This window comes from Carica papaya, chromosome 9, assembly GCF_054855325.1.
Source record: "Carica papaya isolate Zhongbai chromosome 9, ASM5485532v1, whole genome shotgun sequence".
NCBI lineage: Eukaryota > Viridiplantae > Streptophyta > Magnoliopsida > Brassicales > Caricaceae > Carica > Carica papaya.
Window position 1 is genome coordinate 18,079,313 of NC_142317.1, and position 13,927 is coordinate 18,093,239.

At 32.1% G+C, this 13,927-nt stretch overlaps 2 pseudogenes; both read right to left on the reverse strand.

Annotated features, from left to right (window-relative positions):
• Positions 1-640: 640 nt before the first annotated feature.
• On the reverse strand, positions 641-2,227 carry LOC148240143 (neutral/alkaline invertase 3, chloroplastic-like; annotated as a pseudogene).
• A 9,532-nt stretch (positions 2,228-11,759) lies between these two features.
• Positions 11,760-13,927, reverse strand: part of LOC110826015 (alkaline/neutral invertase E, chloroplastic-like) — a 60,051-nt pseudogene continuing 57,883 nt past the window's right edge.

Below are 13,927 nucleotides of genomic sequence, written 5' to 3' on the forward strand. Positions count from 1 at the left end.
GTTGAGCCACAAATTGAAGTGACCTATCCTTGTGTGAAAGCAGCTTCAGAATCTTACATTATGCATAGCTTTTGGGAATTCTTTCGAGTATGCTTTCTTTTGGGGTTAGCACTTATCATACAAGAGAAGACATTGACAAGCTCATAATCCTCTTCAGTTATCAGAATTTTGGCTGCACTTGGGTCTGCAAATGGAAGCTTAGCCATAAGGTATCCAACAATTGACCATGTCTGGAATAACCATGCTTGCTTCCTGATGAACCTTCCTCTATTCGTGTCATAGTATTAAGGCCACTTGTCCCTTGATATGCGTCTTTCAGCAACTTCAACAGCTCTTGCAGTGATGTCTGGTCTTTTCATCTGTATGGCTGCAATAGTAAGCGGTAAAAATTCCATTTTTAAAATCTTAAGCCGCACTGCCAACATTCCTTCATTTTTGCTTTATTTTATAAAACATAAACAAGGTGCCATATCCTATTGGATTAAAGCATGACAACTCAAAAAACGTCTACCTAAATATAACTTCTATAAAGGGTTCTTTGGAGTAATGAACAAATTATTAACAGCAGAGAGAATATTTAAGCATAACAAACTAACCTGCCAAAGCAGAGTTTGCCAAGAACCACCATTGTGGTAAGACTAGGGCCAGCATCAGAAGGAAATGTAGTGATAAATGTTGAAGATAATGAAGAAATAAATCATAAATAAATAATACGAGAGTAGATATCTTACGTGTTCTTAGGATCACTACCAGTGATTATTTGGCACTTTGAACTTCAAGAGCGAGATAACATATCTTGAATGGCATGTCTGCTACCAAATCTGCCCATTTCACTTCAATAACATCAAGTATGGCATGTGACTGATCAACCCCTGATAAGGGCTATAATAGTCCATTTTTTCTCAGCTCTACAAAGAAAGTCAAAAACAAAATACGAATAAATTATGTTTGAGGTAATCAAGAGGCTAGGATATAATTTATCAAATGGTCATGGCCCCACCAAGGATCACTCATATGCATATTTACCTAGTACTCAAAGCATTTTCTAAATTACATCACTGCATGGGTTTCGTAGGTGCCAACAGTCACATTCTCGCAACTATAAAACAAGTAGTCAATTTTATTCACAATATGGTTACATATAAAGAATATTCATTAACATAATCATAGTCCTGCAAAAATATTATAGGAAAGGCACATGTTGTCCTGTGTACATTAGACCACACATAAAAACTAGTTACTAAGCAATTTATGGAATTATCTTGCCAGATTTAAAAGGGAGCTCATTGACAAAGGTTTAACTATGTGGACTACTTATGAGCAATTAGATGGATGCTTATTTGAAAAAATATATTTCTTTTATACGATGTTTTTTCATAATAAAAAAACACCTAATCAATAGAGGGATTTATTTGGAAAACCCAGTTGAGATATGAACAATAAAAAGAAAGATTCATATCACATGCATCTGTTGCACGTCTTAATTTGCAGAAACAAGCAAAAAAGTAATTTAGTCCAAGTTGCTAGATGCAAATGATTAATTGCTAGAATAGAAAGCAAATGTGATCCTGCTCATAAAATTTCACATTACCTGCAACTGAAGGGTATGAAGGATCAAATTCCAAACAATGTCATACTATCCCTTTAAAAGAAAGGCAACGCTAGAAGGTGTAAAGTCATGGATAAAGGCCTAATCATAATTCAACACATTAGAACTGGTGGGATCATTGGTAGCAATTGTTCAAATAGGACTCCCAGATTAATAAACCACAGAATCACGTAATAGGTCACATATTTCATCCTCAATAGAATCTACAATGGCCTTTTGAAAGTTAGTAGTACCTGGTCCAACTGTACCATTAGATGTTGAAATCTTCTTATACTGTTTCAATTGTTTAACATCCCTGAATTCCAGAATGTGTTTCCCCCATTATTCAATTTAGTTCCTTAGCACTATCCACAAACCATGCTCCATTTCCTTCAATAGTTATTCCCCTAAAAATTTTCAGCATGTTGTCATTTGCAGCTCAGAAGCTGGAACCTGTCAGTGGTTCTATTCTTATGCAATCCACTTCTTAACCCCTTAACTAGTTGGGATCCCATGGAACCTAGTGGCGGAGTAGGACACATGAAAAATTGGTTATACCTTCGTGCCCTTTTCTTCGAAAAATTTAGTTAGGATGAAATCTTGAATCCAATTTGCTAAAACATGGATCATAACTAAAACGACTAGGAATAATTCCAGATAAAATTGGCAGAATTGCCTCAGAAGTTCTCATATACATAATACTAATCAAATAATTATAACACTCTCAAACCTCAAACCCTTCTTTTATCAAACTGAACCCAAGAGATTCCTAACTCAATCGAAATAATACCTTCCTCCACTTCGATTTCAAGAATGATTAACCTTAAATCAAAAAATAAGCAAAAGAAACAAATAAAGGCATTAGATTCACTGCAAGTATTTTAGTGAAAACTTTCACCTAAATTAGACATACAGCGCAAAAGCCAAAAATTCAACAATTAAAAAGAAAATAAACTTTGACACTTAAGGAAGACTAATGAAATAATGCTACGAATCTATGTAATACAGACTTCTTCCCCTTTATTTTCAAGAACCACAGAAGAATTATCTTTTAATATCCAGAAGTCATATAATAAGAGTATTCAAACGGTGAGAAAAACTCATCAAAAGCCAAATTTTGAAACGATACCTTTTAATTTGTAATTATCTCTGCAGAATAAGTTTAAGTTTCAAAGTAAAAAATTAAAATTTAGGTCAAGAGTTTGACCTATTGTAGTTCGCTCAACTAAGGGAACTTAATAATCATGAAATATTTTTTTGCCTAAAAACATAATAGGCATGTTGAGATTTAACTCTACTTAATCACGACATCACCACCAACATAAAAAAAAAGTTAGAGTTTAAATTTTTTTCCATGAAAAAGGAATACTTATTACAACCTGTAGAGAATTTATTGGTATTGATTTTTAGAAGCTTTCATCCACCCCATCTGCCCAACAAAAGAAAACATAATTACTTTATAATATTGTTATTGAAAGAGATAAAAATAGATAAAACACTAATAGTGAAAAATTAAATATTGAAGTTCAATTTTATAAATTAAATAAAGGATCATAATTACTTTAGTTAACTTACAGTAATTAAAGAAAAAAATAAATCTTATTTTTTTCTTAATTAATTTAAAATCAAATTGAATTAGTTAAAAAGAAACTATATTTGTTACAATAGTAAAGTATTCGAGAGTAATATTCTCCATTTACTAGAACAATTCGAATTAACAGATTAAGGAATTAAAAAAAAATAAATAAGAATTGAATTAAATAAGTTATAAGAAGCAAAGAGTACCTTAATTTAAAAGAGTGTGTTTGCGTTTGCGAGGGGTGGTGCTTGCTTCCAATTGCATGACCATACATACCCTATCCAGTCAAGAATCATAATAATAATAATAATAATAAATATTTAACAATCAAAATCTACAATGTTTAATATTTTCAAAAAATAGTTTTACTTTTTATTAAAATATAAACTTTACATCTTCAGCGAAACTTAAACTCATAAATCATAAATAAAACACAAAATTTAGTTATAACACCCCAAGTGTATTATTATTATTATTATTATTTAATTTATTTTATTTTGTAATTATTGGAATTTTATTTGATTTTTTATTTAATTTAATTTAATTAGATTTAATTTAATGAAAATAAAAATAAAAATAATGATAAAATTGGGTAAAAATATTATTTGGATTTAATTGAAATTGATTTTGGGAAAAAGGGGTGGAAATTTGAATTCTGGGAGTGTTTTTGAAAGGAAAATCAGAAACCGGGGGTCAAAACACAATTTAGAAAAGTTGTGCCATGTCAGCACCACGTCAGCAGCCACGTTAGCGGCCCGGTCAGCAGCCCCGGCCAACCAGGACGCGCCGCGTGGCAAGGAAACACTGACCAGGGGACGGGCCACGTGGGCGATCCGCGTGCGCGCGATCAGACGGTCCAGATCCGTTCCCGCGCGCACGGACGGCCCAGATTCACGCGAACGGACGGCCCAGATTTAATCCTAATTAAATCGCGATCGAACGGTCCACACCTGACCAAAGAAACCCTAGCCGCCAGTGCTCGCCAGAGAAGAAGAGCCAGACGCCAGAGGAGCCGGCCGCCGCCACCCGCCGCCGCACCGGGGAAGTTTCCGACCACCGATCGAGGTAAATTTTCTCCCCCTTGCTCGTTTTTCGACGCTGAGTTCGCCTATGGCCTTCCGAACCAGGTACGAACACTATGAGTTCCTGGTCATGCCATTCGGGCTAACCAATTTCACGCGTATGGATGGCCCAGATTCAATCAGGCACGGACGACCCAGATCGCATTGCGATGGACGACCCAGATTTAATCCCAATTAAATCGCGATCGGACGGTCCAGATTTAATCTTAATGGACGGTTGAGATTAAAAGGCAAAGGGTATAAAAAACCCCACCCACACCTGACCACAAAACCTTAGCCGCCAGTGCCTCGCCGGAGAAGAAGAACCAGATGCCAGAGGAGCCGGCCGCCGCCACCCGCCGCCACCGTCGCCGGAGCACGGCAGAGCTGCCATGCTGGAATTACGATATTGGCCGAAAAGTGCCCTAGGTCTAATTTGGGATTTTTTGGGACACGTGCAGGTACCAGTAGTGCGTTTCAGTTTCCTGGAAAGAAAATTCAGGAAAAATTAGGGACAGTCTGTAGGTGCACTGTAGAGCCGTATTCAGACCCCGAAACAAGTAAAGACCCCTCACCCTATTTCCTATCACGGTATTAAAGCTAAATAAATAATTAAACTATACTGTGTGACTTTATAGATGTATAATTGATTAAGGTTGCCAATAGAGCCCGAGTCTGATACTGGGTTTGATTTAATTTCCAGTATTAAATGCAGCATGATGTTTGATGTAATTATATTATAGTCTCGTATGCATGAATCATGATTTCTTTTATTATGGTTGGTATTATGCTTAACCCGATACTGTGTTGTCTTGTTTGGTGTCCATTACTGGTTTACATGTTGTGTGTGTTTGGATGATTGAAACCAAGAAAAAGTGCAAAAAGGTTATGTAAATTGATAAGTGGATAATGTGGACAGCCTGACTAAATATCCTGGGAGATGGTAGACAGACCGGGTCCGTAGGGAACCCTACCGAGAACGTGGTCTCTCATACCGGACGGGGTATGGAGACCTTCTGTGTTTTGGCGCCCATACCGGACGGGGTATGGGGATGACCCGTTTTACCCTCATATCGGAAGGGGTATTGAGGTTCATGGTTTTGGTGCCCATACCGGACAGGGTATGGGGACGGCTCTGGAATCAAGTTATAAATGTTAAGGGTTCACGGGTAGCGGGACCCCTATGGATCCCCATGGATACTAGTAGGCTGGTAAATGAGAAAAATGTGTTGTTTAATGATTGAAATGCAAAGGCATGGTAAGTATTATGTTATACAGTTCATATGATTTCATGATGATGATAATGTTATTGCTTTCATATGTTGTTTTATGGATCTCACCGAGGTAAGTGGATAGTAAGGGTTTTTATGTTAATAAACGAGTTTATTATAAATTATGCTCCATTGGTCTTTTTTGTGTTTTCTACCCACCTTTACCTCCGTGGCGGTGAGATAGTGTGATGTCTTTACTGGGCTGGTGTAGCTCATTCCTTATTAACTATTTCAGATCAGGAAGACATAGTTCCCGAATCCGTTCCGCAAGAAGACGGCGAAGGGGACGCCTAAAGACTCCATAGTTATATTTATAGTTCTTATTTTCGAGTATCTCTTTTAGTTAGTTTGTTCTTTTATATTTTGAGCACGTTTTTTATTTTTGTGTAAGGGATGTAAATCAAATTTTTATTACGCTTCCGCATTTGACATTTTTAATACACATATTTCATTCTAAATTTCCGGGGCCGTTACATTAACTACTACCATATTGTTATAATTCATTATAATTGTTAGTAGCTATAATTATGAGACGGTAAAACAGATTTTCAATAAAATAAAACTCATACTTTATAAGTCAGCAAATTTAAATTCAGTTAAAATTTTTATGAAATCCATAAGAGAAAAAGATATATATAAAAATAAAATTTTACAAAATATATAAAATAAAATATTATCTCAAGAATGATGTTTATTTTTTTCTTCATAAGTAAGAAGTCATTTTTGATTGCATCCAATGCCGTTATGCGCCTTTGTTTAAAAAAAAAGAAATTAAAAAAGAAAACTTAATCAAGAGATATATTAGTATTATCTAAAATAAAAAATAAGTACAAAATTCATTTACTACATGAATATATAAAGACTGCTAATTAATTTATGACGTCAATTATGTATGAAAGCTTTCCCTTCCTTACTCTTTTCATCAGATGCCTTGATGAATTCTTCACATTTTAATGCCATTCGACAAGCGCCAAGGCTGCGATTAATATCAGCTAATTATTTTTTAAAATAAAAAATGCGAAAATATATTAATTAAGTGATATACATCAATCATAAAATAATACAAATAATCTCCAAGTAAGAATACACATAAAAGTACAGTTTGATTTGAGATTAATTAGGTGATATACACTAATTGCAGTACAATACAAGTAACTTTAAAATGATGACACACATGAAAATAGAATCTAATTCGAACTTATGATCTCTTGTAAATGAAGAAATGCATCAACTATTCAACTAATTAAATAATTAATTAAGTCTACACGTATACCAAACAAATATATATATCCTGCTATTAGATATTTAGTTAATTAAATTATTAATTATTTATCTATTGGGTGGATATCTATGTACTTTTATCCTTATCTATAAAAGTATGAATTCAAATCAAATTATACATCTCATGACATATCATTTAATGATTAAACTGTATGAATTTTGACTAGCAAAACTAGTACTTGTTCCTGCAAATTAAGAGAAGAAGACCAAATAATTAAAACCCATTAACTAGTCAAATGTGGTTAATAACTACTCAGATCTATATTGAGATATATATTATGTACACATATAAAGCATTAGTCGTGTCTGATAAGGTGATTTCACATTCAACAACAAAGGTGGAGAGTAGATCAAAGAAATAATTAGGACCGCAACTAGGTACTCCTTTCATTTATGCTATTCCAAAAAAAGGGATCTACCATACTCTTTAACAAAAATCGAATGCAAATCAATCAACGATATCGATATATATATAAATGATCGGTAAACATATAAGAAAAATATAGATAAGATGTTAATCACTAAACCTCTTGTTCCATCGAGTGGATCATGTCGAGGAGCTGCATGCTTCGATCCATCCTATTCGAAATTATTGGAGAAGAGAAAAATGGTTTTACTGAGAGAAAAGAGATTTTTTTTTCGAATCTGCAATGCTCACTACATCACCATCAATCCCCTCTCATTATTTATTAAAGCGTCAGTTCTGCTCATCAATCGTCAAATACTGTATTTTAAACAGTAAATGTACGTCATTTTATTTATTCATTTGTATAAGATTAAATAATTCATTCAAGTTAAGTTCTACTTTATTATTTGATTGACCTACAAAATTAGTTGTATTTCTTACTAGTATGGTATTAGTTTATACAATGTAAGTCAATACAATAACATTCATTACAACATTTACTTTTTTAAAGAAAAAATCATCATCCATTAACAGTAAAAACCATTTTGCTCAAGCAAGTCAACAAGAAACTTACGCTCACGAATAAATATATATCTTTCAATAGTCCTTAGTACATTTCTAGCTAAGTTATGTACTATTCGATTAAACTTTTGTTCATTACTCCAAAGGGTTCTTAGGAAAATTCGCATCAGATACTTTGTCCCTACAAATTAAGAAAAAAGAAGACCAAATAACTAAAACCCATCAATTACTCAAATATGGGGTTAATAACTACTCAAATCTATATCGAGATATATATTATGTACACATACAAAGCTTTATCCATGTCTGATAAGGTGATTTCAGATTCAGCCAAGAAGGTGCAAAGCAAATCATAGAAACAATTAGGACTGCAACTCGAATCTCCTTTCATTTCATACATTGCTACAAGAAAGTGATCTACCATATCCTTTAACAAAAATTGAATACAAATCAATCAACGACATCGATATATATACATGATCGGTAAAAAAAATAAGAGAAAAATAGATCAGATTTTAAGCACTAAACCTCTTGTTCCATCGAGTGGATCATGTAGAGGAGCTGTGTGCTTCAATCCTCCTATTGGAAATGATTGGATAAGAGTTGTAACAACCCATACCTCCATAGGGAGTCGAGGTACTGTAAGAACTTCTATTCATAGTGCAAAAAATACAATAAACTTCTATCTCCAAATAAAAATAAGTACGTCCAAGCATAGTGTTCACATTCCTTGACAGTGAGGGTTAACCATTACGTCTATTTAAAATCAAGAAAATATCTAATTAAAGTTTGTGTAATTCATCCTTTCCTATATGTGCATCACAGAGAACACTGTATTTCCTCACCTAAATCAACTCTGAGAGTTTGTTTGTTCTATTTTTAATCCCATTCCTACTTCTAAACAACATCACTTTCACCCTCACAGAGAATATTATCTCTGCTCACCTAGATTTGCCTCCTATAACTTTATATTTATTTTGTTTTTATTCTATTTCTAGTTCATTTCCTTGTCTTTGCTCACTAGTACCATCATTTTCCAAACAAACATCAAGAGAATTAAATATAAAAGATAATAGAATAATTATTCGCAAACAGACATCAGATTCAGACCACTATTTCTCTCTTTTTTTATTTCCTATCCCTCTCCCGTTCTCATTCTTTAAGTTTTCCTCCTATGTTTCTAGCATATCTCCTTTGTCCTCTCCTCATAGCTGTCCACATAATAATTCCTTCATTTCATTCGATCTTTTTTTCATCCTTAGATCTCACTCTCCATTTTTTTTATTTTTACTCCTGATTCTAATCTGATTTCAAGAAAATTTCCCTATTCCCAAATCAACTCATTTCTTCCCAAAAAAACCTCGAAGAATTTAGAAGATAAATTCTATTTAAGTGGTGAGAGTAAAATTTCACTTGCCTTTGTTCTCAGTGACGACGTTAATGTGATTAACGAATTCCTCCCTTGTTACGCATCCAATTCCACTGCTAGCTGATTAATCTGATTGAAAAAATCGCACAAAAACTTCCTCTCGGTTTACCCTAGCTGCAAATTTTCTTCCTCTCCCTCTTCTCCTGTAGCCTGATGTCCTCTTTTAAAGTGAAGGAGGAACCATCATAACCGTTGAGGATGGCAACAAAATCCCTAAATTAAATAAAGATTACAAAATAGTTTTTTATAATTGAGGCATAATCAATATTTTTACTTTTAATAATTAAGGTAGAAACTTATATCGTTTTTTTAAATATAATTATATATTTATCTATTTACATTTTAAAAAGAAGATTTTTACCCCTTTAATTACTTAAGTAGTAATCAAATTTTTAAATCTTAAAGACTAATGAAGAAAAAAAATCTCTAAACTTTGACTTCTAATAAGCATTCAATTTTCTAAATTTAGATATTCTTTAAGTCTAATCCTATAATTGTTTGTTTTATAGATAACATAATGAAAATAATATTAAAACTCTAAAATATTTTATTACATAAGTTCAAAATAATGAAAATAAGATTTCTATCTCTTTAAATTTTAAAATTTAAAGACTAATATAGAAAGAAATCTTTAAATTTTTACTCCTAGTGAGTATTAAATTCTCTATATTTAGATATTTTTTAAGTATAATCTTGTAATAATTCTTTTAAAGGTTACATACTTTAGAATAAAAATAATGTTAAAACTCTAAAATATTTGATTACATAAGTTTAAAAGTAGGTTATGACACTTCTATTTTTTTTTTCTTTCTTAATGCATTTTGCTTCTCTTTCAATCGTTCTTTAATGCTATGATTTATATTTATGATGTAATATTTAGATAGAAAACAATAAGATAGTTTTTTTTTTTTAATAAAATTAGCTAAATTAATTTCTTCACCACAATATGATTTCTTCATAATCTTGTCCTCACATTTGTTATTGTGCTACGATGTGATAAATTTTAGGTGATTTAGAAATATAAGAAGAGTTAGAAAATAATTGGGAGAAAGAGGAGGGAAAACATAAGGAACTGAAATAGGAAAACAATAGTTAGAGTGGAGACATTATAGAGGTAAGTTCTCTCTTTTTTTTTTTTCTAATACATAACGCACAATTAGGTAGTAATTATAAAGTAGATTCATAATAAAAAGTCATATTCTTCTAATGATTCCTAAGTTTCTGACTGCAAACTAACTCAAATCACGTATTTGACTTTCTATAAAATTACCTCGTTACCTTAAATAACAGAAAAGCATAAAAGTACAATCTAAATTAAATATTTCTAAAAGTATATAAGTGTACTTACATTAAGTACTATTAAATCTATTTTGTTCACTTGATTCTATTTTTACTTTTTGTGTAATTACCAGTAATCTTTTACATGTTGAATTAGGTATTTATTCATTAATTTTATTTTTGAACCACTTATATTTTTAGCTTGAATTCATTGAATGAAATTTTATTTCATAATCCTTCATATGTAGGAAGATCAATTAGAATTCAGTTTTCAAAAAATATAAATAAGAGAGTTTAAATATTAAAATTATGATATATTTCAAAATTATAAAATATGGGAGAAATGTAGCAATTAAATTTCTTAAGAAAATGATGAAGCTTCTTTAGAAATTAAAGCTAATGGGACAATGAGATACATATACAAATATTTTAACTTCTAATACAATACTATACTATATCCATTTTTACAATATAGTTTTTCAATGAGTTGTGTAATTTGACCCACAACCTAAAATTCTATGTAATTTCTTCATTTACAAATTAAAAATATATACATATATATGAGGTTAATTTCTATTGTTGTTGGAAATATATTTATTTTTTTATTTTTGATATTTTTTGTGGTACAGTTTGAGAGAAGGATTGTGGCTAATGCTAGAACAAGATGAAGCAAAAGTTATTGAATGCTATATATTTAGTTTCCCTTATGACCTGATGCTAAGAACTAAAAACTTACAAGTTTGTAGTAATACAAAAATATGTAATGAATAAAAATATGAGTTTGCAAGAAATATCTTATCATCACTCTCTAATCACTCTTTCAGACAATTCTTTATGTATTAGTTGAATTTTTTCAACTGATCTGGAATCAACCGAAGAAATGTATTAAAAAGTTCTATTGTCAAACATTAATTTAGATGGCAAGGTGATGATTTACAAGAAAGAAAAATACCATAACCAATACAAAATGATTTACAAGGTATAGAAAATATCATAATCGAATAATGGAGTTACAATAATGTAAAGGTACTCTTGATTTACAGTGAACTCTTTAAAAGAATTCCTTTCACTCCTATAGTACTATATATATGATATAAAGTCTATAAACAGGAAACAATTTGTTTAATCTCCAATCCAAGAAGATGTATCAAGCTAATGTTAAGGATTAACATCTTTACATTAAGATACTATGACACTCGAATCACTGCTCAAAAGCTTTAACCCCCAAATAAAATGAAAATAAACCATTCTTATCATCACACTTATACATTTATGTTGTTTAGATAGGTAAGTTGAGCCACAAATTGTAGTTACCTATCCTTGTGTGAAAGCAGCTTTAGAATCTTACACTATGTATAGCTTTTGAGAGTTCTTTCGAGTATGCTTTCTCTTAGGGTTAGCACTTATCATACAAAAAAAGGCATTAACAAGATCATAATCCTCTTCAGTTATCAAAATTTTGGCTGCACTTGGGTCTGCAAGTAGAAGCTTAGCCACAAGGTATCCAGCAATTGACCATGTCTTGAATAACCGTGCTTGCTTCCTGATGAACATTCCTCTTTTCGTGTCATAGTATTAAGGCCACTTGTCTCTTGATATGCATCTTTCAGCAACTTCAATAGCTCTTGTAGCGATTTATGGTCTTTTCATCTTTATGGCTGCAATAGTAAGCTACAAAAAATCCATTTTTTAAATCTTAAGCCGCACTGCCAACATTCCCTCATTATTACTATTTTATAAAACATCAATAAGGTGCCATATCCTGTTAGATTCAAGCATGACCACTCAGGAAACTTATACCTAAATATAACTTCTACAAAGGGTTCTTTGGAGTAATAAATAAAATATTAGCAGCAGAGAGAATATTTAAGCATAACAAACTAACCTACCATAGCAGGGTTTGCCAAGAACCACATTGTGGTAAGACCAAGGCCTGTATTAGAAGGAAATGTAGTGAGAAATTTTGAAGATAATGAAGAAATAGATCATAAATAAATAATACGAGAGTATATATCTTACGTGTTCTTAGGATCACTACCAGTGATTATTTGCCACTCTTGACCTTCAAGAGTGTTATAACATATCTTGAATGGCATGTCTACTACCAAATCTGCCCATTTCGCTTCAATAAGATCAAGTATGGCATGTGACTGATCAGTTGTTGCTAGACTACTTACAACAGACCACATATTTCTGAGAGGAAAAAAATTAGAAATCCATATGTGCTGCCTGTAAGTTTCCAATTAGATAACCTCCTTAATTAGGCATCCATTCCACTAACTAAGGAAAAATTTGATCTGGGTAAATGTTGAACTTATTAACTACATCATATGAGTACTCCTAAGTCTTGTAATGATAAATCTCATTCAATTTTTGCAAATAAATCCAATAACACTCCGTGATGTTGAATGAAGGAGCTAGTAAGCGATTATTCAGTGCCAAGATAAGATCAGCAGATCCATCTTCTGGAGCAAGCATTTCATGTGCATAGAGTAAGGCATGATAAAACAATGCCTGCAAGAAAAAAAAAAGATTAACTGGAGATATCACAAAAAAAGAAAGTAAACAAATAAGATCTCTTAGTTACCAACTTATAAATTCAAATAATAGCTTATTCATGTAGGCTAGTGAGTCAAATCATAATCTGTTGTTTCCACCAACATGTTACAAACATACTTAATGCACAAACCAGATCTCCATAGTGTCAAACATGTAAGCTATGAACTATCTCATAAAATATAAGCTATAAGCTATAAAATTCCCATCATTTTGGGGAGTTGACCATTCGAAAGTAACCACAAATATAATGAGTAACAATTCTAATAGTTGAACATTTTCTGAATCGACCAGACTGGAATCATGTACTTATTACACTGCTAGAAACTCACTTGAAAGGCACCAAGATATGATATCAATTTAACTCAAGCTTGTCAAGTACTTAATCCTTGCTTTATTTTCAAACTTCCACTATCTTTTTCCAAATTGATTTAGTTTTATAATTTCACTTCCAGCATAGTTGCCACAAAAAGCGCCTATTACACCATGTGCAGAATTATTCTGTATGACTACTGTTTTGCTACAAAAGTCACAAGCTCTAATAAATCAAAAATTGAATACCAAATGTCCATTATCATTTTAAATGAACCATAAAGGCAATTTTTTCTTTGCCTAAAATAAATAATTGATGAACATATATGTCTATTTAAATAACTGTTATGACAAAAAATGAATCTACCCAAATGATTCCTTTATTCCACATAATAGAGTTAATTACCCACCCTTTTTACTGAGATTGTTAGGTTTTAAAACTTACAAGTGTAAATAGAATGTAAATAGGAAATGACTTGGTCTAGTACCAAGTCAGTGTTGGATGACCCTCTTCTCCATTTGCTTTGTTTAGTTGCAAGAGGTTTTGTTTCCAGCAGTGAGACCTTTTTACACCATAGACAAGTTATTGTTGTTTCTCTCAATAGTCTGTCGATTGGCACGTAAAGGTGACTATTGGATATGGT